Here is a 9617-nt window from a genome sequence, read left to right as displayed (position 1 = left end):
TTTGGGCCTCAAGATTTTTACATTTTGATCTGTAGCATTATGAAGGCACAAATATATCTGATCCAATACAGGTGAGAGCACAAACTTAGAATCAACCTAAATTTAATACTAATATATTGTCTTTGACCACTTTCAATCCAAGAATGAATTTCAAATAGAACTAAGAACACATGAAATTGACCAAATATATGACTAAATAAATCTATTACAATCTTTACAACACAGATGTGCTACAATATGCTACTTTAAACCGAGTAAGGCGTCACAGCTTCACAGATGTGCTACAATATGCCATGGAAGCGGTCGATGTACGGGTTCACGGTCCGCCCGATCTTCGCCCACATGCTCTGGTGGTAGCTGGATTGTCACAAGCGCGTGGTACATCATCTTCAGCACCTGAATAATAACACACAAGCAAGCCAGGAAAAACGACCAGTAAGTGAAGATGCATTGGAAAAGCAACTATCCGCATAACAAAGTTGCAGCTGCTAAAGGAAGTGTTGTTAGCTGAAGATTGATGATTGTTAGGTGTACACTCAGCAATGGCTTGAAACATGCCGCAAAACACATCAAATTGTGCCTCATGTTATTCCCCAGCTATGTAGTGAATGCATGGAAGCAGTAAGAACATATATAAAGATCAGATGTGCAGAAGATAACTTACGTTCCAGTACATGAATGTATGTATGAAGTTGCGCCGCCACCTGCAAGATAACAAGGTGTTGTAAGTCATAATATGCATTAACTAAGATGAAATAAAGTCTCCATGATTCCAAGGTAAATGAGATCAACATACGAGAACAGCGATATGATCAGAAGAAACCCCAAGGCAAGTTCGGCATTTGAGCTAAGAAGGCTGAGCGTGGTGTTGTTTGTCTCCACCCAAAGGCAAGGCTCTTCCAAGTATCCCCTAAACAGCATAACAGAAATTCAGAGATAATTCGACAGATAACTACAGGGCAGTGGAGACTGGTTGCGCCGCAAACTACACAAATGAAATTCAGAGATAGTTCGACAGATAACTACCTGTAGAAAGACGAGCGGGAAAAGTTACGCCTTAGGAATCTGGCAACATGATCAAGCGCCCAGCAGAACACAGATAGGGTAGCAACTGTGAAATAAAAAAAGAAGATCAGAACTTCTAAAACATATATATGGAAGTTTCGGAAAACAGATATCAGAATCATGAACTTGCAAGAGAAAAGCTATATATTACTCTTTAAGTGCAGCTGAGATGTGACGAGCAACAGAGAGAACATTAAATGGATAAAATCCTTGGCTCCAAGTACTGACTGCAACCAACTCTGAATTGCACGCATGTTCAATTCTCTTGGTTTCTTGATGCACAACAGGAGAAAAAGGTGAATTATATCAACTGGGTCATCAGGGCGGGAAACACAACAAAAATAGGATGGACCATTCAAGGTTCAGGTAGGAAGGTATTTTACCCCATAAGTACTGTATAAAGAGTATCCTGAGGAGAGGGCTGTTCCCAGCAATGAAAGCTTGCAAGCTCTGTCTGCAAGATGTTTTGGCAAGATCGGAAGCATTCCCAGACCAGCAACAACCAGTACCTGATCAGATGGAAAAGTTTGAGCATGTCATGTTCAACTACAGTGCACCAACAAGCAAGAGATAAAGGTAAGAACAACGGTAACATGCACAAGTGATGTAACGAAACCATTGTGATAGCATTTATATATAAGAGATGATTTTCCAATGCAGAATGAAGGAGTTGATAAGGATAAGACTAAAAAGGGAGATGCCATGTCAGGTTGTCTGCAAGGATCGCCGTAATTGTAGGAGCAAACTAGGTGTCCACAAGGACCGTCGTAATTGTAGGAGCAAACTAGGATGTCCACAAGGACCGCCGTAATTGTAGGAGCAAACTAGGCTGTCCACAAGGACCGCCGTAATTGTAGGAGCAATCAGAACCAATGAATTTGCTCCTTTCAGCAAATATTACACAATTACGCATTCATACAGTGAAGAGAAAGGTGACTTCTTCCTTACCGAGGCATTTACAGAGAAATGTATAGTCCGTGCATCGAAACGTAAAGGATTTGCAGCCCCTGCTTATGGTGCTGCTGGTGGCGGGGCAGCTGATGTGGAACTAGAACCTACACACATGATATTGATATGTATGAACTCAGGTGTCAAACACAGTCCATGAAATCGTTGGATCTTATCTGGCTAGTAAAAGTGCAGTATGTTTTACCTGAATTGCGAGCCCTGACATTCTCACTGGATACTGAAGGTGAAGACCTTATGTCTGGCCTGCTCGGCTGAGTGGAACCAGTGGTTGACATAGGCTCGACCACCAAATCACGATCCTATCAAGTCAAGAAAGCAAACCAAACATATTTAGATATTATGATGCTTTGCAGGATGTGACTCATAGCGGTAATTAAGAAACAATCCAATTCAAGTGGCAAACTTCTGTTCTTCAATTTCTAAAAAAATTGACAGAGTAAAACTAACTCCCCCTGCACAGTGGAAGAAACATGTCCATCCACTTAGCAAATGGTTTGTTGGAGCAATTTAACTAAGGTTTCCCTGCTGATGAAATTAAACAGGTTTGAACGAGCTTGAGCTCAAGATGCAGCAACAGAGAGCACGAGAGGGTTGTGTTATCAAGTTACCGCACCCCCATCTCATTAATCGGACAATAAGTAGGAATGACACCCCGCCGAGCGCTCGTCGTGGCGCTTGCAGCACGGACGCGGCATGAAAGCTGATGGACGCATGATTCATACAATGAATTCGAAGGAGCAACAAACAATATGACCGGTGAATCAATTGATACTGACAAAATTAGGAACAGGGGAGCGAAGGGAGCCCTCACCGCGAAGAGCCGCTGGAGCTCGGAGGGGTCAGCTTCCTCCACCTGATGCGCTGCTAAGCGGGGGAGGGAACAGATGCATCGCCTCCGCCGTCGAGGTGGTCGTCGCCTCCTTCGACGGCAAGGTCGCTCAGGGGATCGCTGATAGTGAGCAGTGGGCCTCCGCCCCCCCGCATCTCAGTGCGCAAGAGGTCGCTGGACCGAGAGAAGTTTCGCAGTGGCGGGACCGCCCGGAGGCCAGGCAGCGTCGCATGATCGGAGGTGGGGTGGCTGCGCTGGATCCGACCGGGGGGCGTCGCCGATGCGGAGCTCCTCACCTCGTGGCAGACATCGGTATGCGGAGCTCCTCACCTCATGGCAGACGTCGGGCTGCGGAGCTCCTCACCCTGTCGAGGATGGTGGGATGGGGGCGACGGCCGCTATGGGAGGAGGAGGGGGTGAGGAGGGGAAACGGTGACGTCGGGTGTGGTTGGGGGAGGAGGCGGGAGATGTGAAGCGAGGGGCGGCGGTGTAAGGGAGGATGGCTGGGGCTGGGGGTGGGGGAGGGGAGGAGACCTACCGGCGGCGACGATCTGGATCTGGGAGAGGGAGGCTAGGGAGAGACTCGATCTGGATCGAGAGACCGAGGGAGGAGGGTGTGCCTCGCGTGTGCGTTCAGGAAAGCTGATCCGTGGAATGGATTGACAGCATGGTGTGGACGGCAGGGGGTGGACGGTTCAGATCAACTACAATGGGGGTGATCTGTGGGCTGTCTTCTGATTGGTTCGAAACTTGAGGTTTTTTAAATTATTTTTTAGTGCTAAAAACAAGGTATTTTATGAAGCAGCTATCAAAAATATTATGCAAAATGACATCATTAAAATTTTCTATTAGGGAATTTTCAATCTATTATAATTATAAATCAAAAATATTCTGACAAGGTGTTCGATTTATAATTATAATCTATTAGGGAATTTTCATATCACCCCCGATATCTTAATCTTCGCATTCGATAATTATTCCCGCTTTGTTTTATTTTTAAATCTCAAATTCAAATTGTTCTGAACGACCTTGAGATTCTCATAAATAATGTGGACTTGATCTTCGGCATGTTGGATAATATCCCGCATCATTACCTCTGTGAGATTTGGAAAAACGAGTGACAAAGTCCATTTTAACATGGTCTCATTTCCATATACATTATAGTTTGCTCTATATTTTTCCTAAAAACAATTTCTAGGTACACAAGTATCTATTTAATCATAGAAACATCAAAACATTTCCAAGATTCAACCACTAGGTATGAACGGTCATACCCGCTGTTTTGACCGCGTTTTGAAATGACCATGAAAAATTCAAAACAAATTCAAAAAAATGGAAAACCATTTCATTGTGTCATTATATGTGACAAAGTTACCAGGAAAAATAATAAACTAGTAATACGACAATTATTTTAAAGAAGTGTTCTTAGAAATGGGCTATCATGTGTGAAGATTCATGGCTTTCAAGCCAAATGATCGATATTATGGCCACATTCATGACATAGTTTGTTGAAATAATATAATATTATGCACAAGGGTGCATATTGGAATGGCAAACAATGTTGATTAAGGAAGTTTTCATTTTCCTTGTATGAAAAAATCATTTTCCATTTTTCAAGTGACCAAAATGAGTTTTTTTGTGAAGTACCTACCATATATTTGTTTCAAAATTGGACCAAATCATTTTTCTAAAATACTAGGCCATATTTAATGTATAATTGACAAAATGGTTGGGTGTTAAAGGCTTTTATCGATCTCTCCTAAAAAAGACAAATTTTCGTTGAATCAGTTGAAAGCGGGTCAAATTTGAACTGCATCTACATTATAGTTTGCTCTATATTTTTGCTAAAAACAATTTATAGGTACACAAGTATCTATTTAATCATAGAAAAATCAAAACATTTCCAAGATTCAACCACTAGGTATGAACGGTCATACCCGCTATTTTGACCGCGTTTTGAAATGGCCATGAAAAATTCAAAGCAAATTCAAAAAAATGGAAAACCATTGCATTGTGTCATTATATGTGACAAAGTTAGCAGGAAAAATAATAAACTTGTAATACGACAATTATTTTAAACAAGTGTTCTTAGAAATGAGCTATCATGTGTGAAGATTCATGACTTTCAAGCCAAATGATCAATCTTATAGCCACATTCATGACATAGTTTGTTGAAATGATATAATATTATGCACAAGGGTGCATATCGGAATGGCAAACAATGTTGATTAAGGAAGTTTTCATTTTCCTTGTATGAAAAATTCATTTTCCATTTTTCAAGTGATCAAAATGAGTTGTTTTGTGAAGGACCTACCATATATTTGTTTTAAAATTGGACCAAATCATTTTTATAAAATACTAGTCCATATTTAATGTATAATTGACAAAATGGTTGGGTGTTAAAAGATTTTTTCCACCTCTCGTGAAAAAGACAAATTTATGTCGATTCAGTTGGAAGCGGGTCAAATTTGAACTGCAGCTGCATTATAGTTTGCTCTTTATTTTTCCCAAAAATCATTTATAGGTATATAAGTATCTATTTAATCAGAAATACATGGTGTGGTGCCTTGACGTCGAGGTTTGCATGGTGGTCGAGGGCCCCAACTCCAGAGTGCGTGAACTTGCATGCGAGTCGCATGGTCACCGCCTAACCATTGCATTGCCACACGTTCTAGGTGGAATAGTCATGTATGGTGGGTTGGACAATCCCTAGATAGGTGTTAACAAGAATAATACAATAGAATAATCTCATGAGGAGACTGAACTAAGCACAAACATGAATTAGCAGCCAAGTGTTTGATTAGCGGTGCGGGTAATTCACATAGACAATGGGCCTAAATTTTGGTTGAGGATGATCATCTACTAAGGAGACTCTCTTGGCAAATTTTTATCTCAAATGGATGAATCTAGGTGGCACTTGCTTTGCAAAGTAACACATTGTGCAGAAATATGGATGTTGAAGCTAGGATCAAATGAATGAATGGATTGACCTGAAATTTGGTGTATGATGTTAATTTCGGCATATGAAGGCACTGTATAAAAATTATACCATTTGGCCATGCCAAAGTGACACTTCCTTCACAATGTGCCAATCTGGACAGAAAATGGTAATTAAAACTGGGCTCACATAGATGATTGGATTGAGCTTAAATTTGGAGGAGGATGATAATTTGGGCACATTAAGGTACTGTAAAAAATTCATAAAATTTGGATAAACAAAAATTGTACTTCCTTCACAATGCTCTCTACTGAATAGAATATTGGGAAAAATATTGAGAGAAACTGGCTGAATTAAATGAGCTAGAATTTGGTGCAGTGAGGTTATATGGTCAGTATCATCCCGTGGTAAATTTTTCATCAACTATAAAGCAATATAAAACATAGTTGCTTCACAAAATGAAAATATTACCAAAAAACAAAGATTGGATGATGAGCTCACATGAATTGTTAGATGTGGCTAAAATTTTATGGAGAGCTACGTTTTGGGCACATAGATGATGTGGAAAAAATTAAACTCATCAGGATATTCCTATCTAGTATTTCCTTCACAAAGCTGTTAGCTGAACACAAACTTTGGAAATTTGCTGAGAAAGATTTACTAGGCAAATCGTTACGATAGTTTTCATGAGGCAATGATTTGGATAGGAAAGAGTGCCCAAACAATATGAGGGTAATCAAATAAATAGAAATAGCACTTCCTTCACAAAGTGCTATTCTGAACAGAATAGGAAAATGAATATTTTTGAATTATTTTTGAACTATGGAAGGGAGGGTTTTCACATATTTGAGGAATATACAGTCCAAAGTATTTATGAGAATTTTTCGAGAATTTTCGGAATGATAGAATAGTAGGTTGCTTCACAAACTAGGATCAGGTGGGATAGAATGGACCCACGAGTGACATGTCAACATAGTTAGAACATGTTACGACATTTTTACAATCGTCGTAAAAGTTATGACGATCTCATCTTATGCGGTTACGACGTTTTGACTCACATTGTCGTAATTTATATGTAGATTTGATCCCCTCAAACGGTTTACGATGATCTCGGATGAAATCGTCATAGATTTATGACGAATTCATCAACGACATTTTAAAAAACATCACATATGAGCATATTTCTTGTAGTGACAAACCGGGACTAATGATCCGCGGCACGCCACATGGCAGTCGGTGCATCTTTAGTCCCTGGTTTTTCCCTGAACCGGGACTAATGAGGTGAACCCAACCGCAACCAATGCCCCGGCAAACTGAACCGGTACCAATGCCTGGCATTAGTCCCGGTTTTGGTTTGAACCTTGACTAATGGTCTTTCGGCCCTCGACCGAAAGACCCTTTTTCTACTAGTGCTACTTGTTGTTGCATGTTTTACGTGACTGCTATGGGTAACTAGCAAGAACTATTCTTACCTACGCAAAGCCACAACGGTGATATTCAAGTTGCTATTTAACCTTCTACAAGGATCGTCCCTGTCGAATCCGATTCAACTAAAGTGGGAGAGGTACACATCCGCGAGCCATCTTTATGCAACAAGTTGCATGCCAATCGGTGGAGCCGGTCTCTCATATGTGGACGAGTAAGGTTGGTCTGGACCGCTTCATCCCACAATACCGCCGAATAAAAATAAGACTAAGGAAGTAACCAATCTGAACATCAACGTCCACAAACACTTTGTGTTCTACTCGTGCATGTTATCTACGCATCAACCAAGGATTTGTTTGCATTATTTTTTCTTTTGAAGCCCCTTCTGCATTTGTAGCGGGACAAATGTTCTTCTCGCTTTATTTTGCTTGGATGTATGTATGTATGGTGTTGTAACCGTATTTCCTTATGAATACATAGCAACCTATTCTCAAATAAAAAATATCTAGACACGAAATGAATCAACTTAGTTCATTTGTCACCCAGTAAACCCTCCAAATTGAATGCTCAAAGAACTAGTCCTAAAAAATACTAGTAGCCATGGAACCCTCTTTTTTAGACGTAATATTATACAAGATCAGGCATTGTATAGGTAACGAAGTAGAACAGATGATCTGGAGTTTGTTCTTTGGATCAACCTCTCGATTGTATCCTTCTTCAGCTCATTGACATAGGCCATGCTTTCTTCTCTTCCTTTCTTCTCTCTGCTGTACTGATCATCTGAGCAGAATGAAATTGGCACCTTTTGATGCCTTGCCTTGTAAATAAAAACAGATGATGTGGAGTGGGATCACATGTCGCAATACCGACAATGAATGCAGGGATGCTGCACGAAATTAAACCCCACAGACCACAGTGCCGAAAGAGCATTAGCGATCTGATCCCGGTTGGCTCCATACACAAGCAAACAAAAACATCATATCGCACTCACTGCTAGCGAACCATCGGTGCCACGACCGATTAGCGCGTAGTACAGTAGCTTGGTACGTACGTACTACTAGTATACGTGTTTTCCGGAGCGGATACCAGGCCAACAATGTCGGCTGGCAAGACAAACCCCCGGGCGCGCGCACCTCGCTGAAAGGACACCACGCACGCATCACCCACTGCAACAAACTCGCCCGTCGCCGGCCGGCCGCTTTCGCGCCGGGCGACACGCCGGTGCGCGGTCCCGGCCCGTACGTAGCCCGCCAAACTCCTACTGCCGCGGCCGTGCGTACGTACGTACGCGGTCACCGTGCCGCGCTCCCGCCACGGTCCCCGCCGCGGCATTAATTCCCGGACACGGACTCATCAGCATCACAGTCACTCGCGCGGCGCGTCCCATCGTGCCGGTCCGGTCGAGTGCGCGTCTACGAAGGCTACAAAAAGAATGTATTTAAGCGTTCTCCCAGTGCGGTCCCTTCCCTTCCGATGGACGCCTCCGATATCGGACGTGCACGCACGCACGGTGCGATCACAGCCCCAGGCCCTCGCCACTCGCCAGCCCGGTCGTGTCCGGCGCCATGCCACCGCCGGCCGGATGGGGACGGCTGAAGAATTAAGGCATGCAGCAAGGCAGGTTGCATATGCTTCGTGTCGCGTCCTTGTCCCGTCACGCTAAACACCAATGCCGGAGCACTAGCTTGACGCGAGGACCATGCCCGCGAAGGCGACCCCAGCACGTTTCGTCGGCGTCGTGGAGCATGGCCTTGCCCCCGGCCCGTCCGGACCGGCTGCAGACAAGGTCGGCGTCGCTCGTGCGGTGCGCCATCGGCTGATGGAGAAAAGGCAGCGTTGCGTTGGTGCGTGCATGCACTCCACCCGTATCCTTTTGACGTGACGCCATCAATGCCCGGCTCAAGATGCTAATTGCTGTTTACGTGGGCATGCAAATCAAATCACGTCCGCTACGGACGCTCCGGTTACGCTCGTGTCGCGGCCATTTCGGGCCATCTGCCGACAAAGCTTGCAGGGTGGGCACGCAACGGCCGGCTGGACTCTTATGATGATGCCGCTAGTTAATTAGGGCCGAACTGTCGACCTTCACATTAATTGGTTTGGTGCAAATGCGTGCACGTATATCTTCATGCCATCGCACCATGCATGCAGTTGGATCTGATGCATCGTACGTACTTGTATACGCGCATGCATGCCTCCTATATCTTCGAATACTATATCAGTTTTGGTGTGGCAGTGGAAACAAATGTCTGTCGTGCATGACTGTTCCAAAAAGAACAGGCTGCGCAGTGCAGCTGCAACGTCTAGATCGTGCAAGACTTTTCGTCGGAGGCCACCGTCAATGCCGCACTTGAGAACCGAAATAGCTCAACTGTACACGGGTAAAACCGG

At 43.5% G+C, this 9617-nt stretch overlaps 1 pseudogene; it reads right to left on the bottom strand.

Annotated features, from left to right (window-relative positions):
• Positions 1–281: 281 nt before the first annotated feature.
• LOC123441946 lies at positions 282–8558 on the bottom strand (annotated as a pseudogene).
• Between the last annotated feature and the right edge of the window lie 1059 nt (positions 8559–9617).

Source organism: Hordeum vulgare, chromosome 3H, assembly GCF_904849725.1.
Source record: "Hordeum vulgare subsp. vulgare chromosome 3H, MorexV3_pseudomolecules_assembly, whole genome shotgun sequence".
In the NCBI taxonomy this organism is placed as follows: domain Eukaryota; kingdom Viridiplantae; phylum Streptophyta; class Magnoliopsida; order Poales; family Poaceae; genus Hordeum; species Hordeum vulgare.
Note: the sequence above shows the minus strand (reverse complement) of the source record. Positions and strands in the feature narration are given on the sequence as shown.